The sequence below is a fragment of the Stegostoma tigrinum genome, chromosome 9 (genome assembly GCF_030684315.1).
Source record: "Stegostoma tigrinum isolate sSteTig4 chromosome 9, sSteTig4.hap1, whole genome shotgun sequence".
Taxonomy (NCBI): domain Eukaryota; kingdom Metazoa; phylum Chordata; class Chondrichthyes; order Orectolobiformes; family Stegostomatidae; genus Stegostoma; species Stegostoma tigrinum.
In genome coordinates, this window is record NC_081362.1 from 68,253,978 (window position 1) to 68,258,260 (window position 4,283).

Consider the following 4,283-nt stretch of genomic DNA (forward strand, 5'->3'; position numbering starts at 1 on the left):
CCCAATAGCTGTGTTGTGCATGAAGATTCTTTGCAATATTTTGAGAAAGAACAGAGAGGTTAGTCCCAACGTCCTGGCTAATACTTACCCTATAATTAATGTTGCAAATAAAACTTAACTGGTCATTAACTGTTTGTGAAACCTTTCTGTGGACAAGTTTGTTTTCAGGATTCCTTACATTGCCACTGTGACTGCATCCCAAAGGTTATTAATTGGCTAAATTTGGGATATACTGAGGACTTTAAAGGCACAATATAATTTTGCTCTTTCCATTTGGCTACTCGATGCACGGACTTGTCAGAAAAATGGAATCCCAAATTCAAGGGTTCATGTGCATATTTGCTCTAAAATCCCACCTAGCTTTGTCCTGGTCTTCAACCTGGATGTCCAGGTGCGTCCTCAATCCTACCCACCTTGGGAGAATCCTGCTGCCAAGCTGCAAAGCTAGAGGAACTGGTTGTCTCCTTGCCAGGGTGCTCCACAGCTGAATGTACAAAAACAGTCAACACAGGACATTTCTTTTGTCCCATTTGGATCAACATGCTCAGCCTGATTCAGTGAAGACGAGATTTACTGTCTCTAGTTTAATCTATTCCTCAAATTTCAATCACAAGTCAACAGTCCACAAACATTAATAGATTTGCTTAATAGGTTAACTGTGTTTTGCTGCAAGTCTCAACAGCTGCAATGGAAGGGTACTAAAAAGGAATTTATTTATGGAATTACGTTGGACATACATCATTGAAAGATGATAACTAGCCTAAATGGCTCATATGGTCCCTCTTCATTTAATCCTATTAGCATAACCTTCTCCTTCCATATTTTATTTCAATTGTGTGCCTCAATCACTCTTTTTACTAATCAATCAGAACATAAATTGACAGTGTCCAAAAATGTTGGAGCAGAAGCACAACATTTGACCCACTGAGTCGGCTCCCTCCTTCACAAAATCATGACTGATCTGATAGCCCTCATGGGCTATTCCTACCTGGTTCTCATAATCCTTGATTCCTGGAATCAAGGGTTTCAGAGATAAGACAGGAAAGTAGAATTGAAGAATATCATATCAGTCATGATCTCACCAAATGGCAGAGCAAACTGATTGGGCCCATTGGCCTGCTTCTGCTCCAATGTCTTATGGGCACTGTGAAATTCCATTCTGATTGGTGAAGTAAACAACTGATTGAGGCACATGTTTGGGGTGAATTACATAAAATGCATATAAGGAGAAGGGCAGTGAAGAAGAAAATTAGAATATGGACCTACTTTTCCCCGTGTTACCACCAGCTGCAACTGGGAAATCAATTGCAATTAGCTCCTGGGCAAGCTGGAAGAATTGTGGAAGAATTGGCAGCTGTGCTTCTCTCCCCAGGAAGCCATGAAATCCTAGGCCTACTTCAAAGAGGGGGATGCGATTCATTAAGACTGTCACCTATTCGCATTTTCCTGACCATTTTGCTCAGGAAAGATGCATTCTTAAAGGAGCAAAGAGTGTGAAAGCTGAGTGGCAACAGCCTACTCTGCAAGAGAGACACATATCCTGTCACATGATCTGGGGGAAACTCAGTGGGGTGAATTGTATTTTCTTCACTGCTTAACATGTTTATGGCTAGGTAACAACCAAGCTGTTCTTAGCTACTGCAAAATACCATCATAATGCCAAGGAATGCCCCAGTGAGTCATCTTAAATTACACTTCATCCAGTTTCAAGAAATATATAAACAACTGTTGTCTAGTCTAAATCTATCAAATTACAAGAATTTTAAGATTTTATTTTAAAGAGTAGGAAGGAGATCTCAATGCACAAGTTAAATTGTGTTAAAATTGATAGCTGGTGAATCAGCAGCTTAGAACATTGGCTTAATTTCTGAATAAGATTTACACATGCTGCGAGCAGTGAGATCTGTTTGCTTGGCACCCACGTCATGATTTGTTGCAATAAATTTCTCCTTCAATCACAGATTTGGATCTATTGAGTATGCAAAATTTTCATAAGATATTTCCATTCTTTGAGATCTCCAAAATGCCTTAATTGTCAACTCATTGGAATAAATTTGCGTGTATCTCACCTCTGCTTCAGAAGGTTGAGTATTTGAGTTCCAAAATGGGTGTGAACATATAATCTAAACACTTCAATTTGGTTCGGAGAGAGCATTGCTTTGTTAGAGGTATCATTTGTAATAAACTAAGGTGTAATCCATTTATTTATATGAACAAAATGATACATTTTGAAGAAGAGCAAGGTATAATTCCAGTTAGAATTAAGACTCTTCACCGAAGCACCACTAGAAGACAATTTTGATCATTTATCTCATTAGCTACATTTTGGGACCGTGTTGTACAAAGATTGACAGCCACATTTGCTTGTTCATACCAAATAGACCTCCAGGGGTAGTCAAGTGATATTGTGATTGCTCTTTCATTTATTACTGAATGAAGACGGCCCCAAAGTCATGTACCATCATAATCTGCCAAAATAAAGAGTATTTTGGGGTGATGCCCTCTGTAGACTTTCCATTCAACACTCCCCATGAGAATAATATTTATGACTGTGAATGGGAGTAATACTATCAATTTCTTTTCTGCCATTCTGTACTTGAGTGCTTTGTAGCTAATTTGTAAACTATTTTCTTCTTATACCATATAATGACTGTGGGGGAAGGATGGGGGATTTGAGATGAGATGTGAGAAAAATAAACAAAGAACTGCAGATGCTGGAATTCTGAAACTACAACAGGAATTGCTGGAGAAACTCAGCAGGTCTGGCAGCATCTGTGGAGACAGAGGAATGTCCATATTTCAAGTTCAGTGACCTTTCTTCTGATCAGCAAAGGTGAAACGAGACCCATCGATATGATGGAACAGCGCTCAGTAAAATAGTTTTAGCTGCTAATAGTCTTCCTTTCCCCATTACGTTAAATTACATTACATTCAGGTGGGGATGCATTGTGTATGAATTGCTGAAATTGTATTTTCAAACAAGAAATGGTTACCATGTTTCCAATTTCAACAAGGCCACAATTTCATGCCTCTCATTAACTAAAATTAAATTGGCAAATTGCCAAGGAAACTTCTGCTTTTTAATGGCAGCTGTCTTCATTGGGAATATCACTTCTGTGTATTATTGATGCCACTTAAAACCGTCCTGTATCTCTTGATGGTGTGGTTCTTATTGGCAATTGTTGTTGAAACATTCTTCTAAGTGCATATAGGTACTACCTGCATTATATATATATAATATATAACACACACACATACATAAATAAATCAAGACTAGGCAGTCAAACATGGTGCATGCCTTTGCTGTCCGGGCACTGTAATGTTCAATGGTTTAATTTATCTGTGTTTGGTTACATTGGTTTGTTCACTGAACTATATTGACTTTGCTTAATCGGTTAAGACTGGATGGAGCAGCTGATAGAAAAAGCAATTGGAAACGTCAGAAAGACATGAGAAGTCTGAGTTATGAAAACAAGTGTGGAAATGCCATTGTTGCTGAGACATTTTAAAGCACCGTCAAAAAGTATGTTGTTAATTTAAAACTGTATCATCTTATCATTGTACTGAGACAAATTGAGATATAAAACAAACCATAAATATAAAAGAGATGCTGTAAAGGGACCAATAAATTGCTCTAGCAGCTTTGATTAGAGTTCAAAACATTGCAACCTTGGCCCCATTGTCCCATTTGGATTACAAGGCCTGAAGGAAACTGTGTATAGGTCTCCCAGCACACACCTCTCTGTCCTGCTTCAGAGCAGTAAGAATACTGAGGCACAGAAGGCGGGGATGGCATTTCCTACACAAGATGGGCAATTGCTGCCCTCTGTCAGATGAACAGCACGTCTTCTCCCTCACCAGACTCTCAAGCAATACCCTCAATAATACCAGACAGTCAATCAGAAGTAGAGTTTTCAATAAGCAATACTTGTGCCTTGGGTAAACCTCATCGGCTACAATACTGCCACCGCGCAAAGCTTTCTGAAGATTTCTAAAGAAGGGTCCAGGCTCAAACGTCACCCCTCCTGCACCTCTGATGCTGCTTGGCCTGCTGTGTTCATCCAGCTCTACACCTTGTTATCTCAGATTCTCCAGCATCTGCAATTCCTACTATCTCTGAGCCAAATGGAAGTGATGACTGATGATAAATTCCACTTCCCTGCCACCAAGATGTCACCGGCCAGAGTCACTTGAGGCCGCTCAGCGTGGCATCTCAAGTGCCTTCAGGAGAGGTGCAACAAACAAAACTGTGAAGTCAACTTGTAGAAGCACAAGCTTAGGTC

At 39.6% G+C, this 4,283-nt stretch overlaps 1 pseudogene; it reads right to left on the minus strand.

Moving 5' to 3' along the window:
- Positions 1-3,863: 3,863 nt before the first annotated feature.
- Positions 3,864-3,979, minus strand: LOC125455238 (U4 spliceosomal RNA; annotated as a pseudogene).
- Between the last annotated feature and the right edge of the window lie 304 nt (positions 3,980-4,283).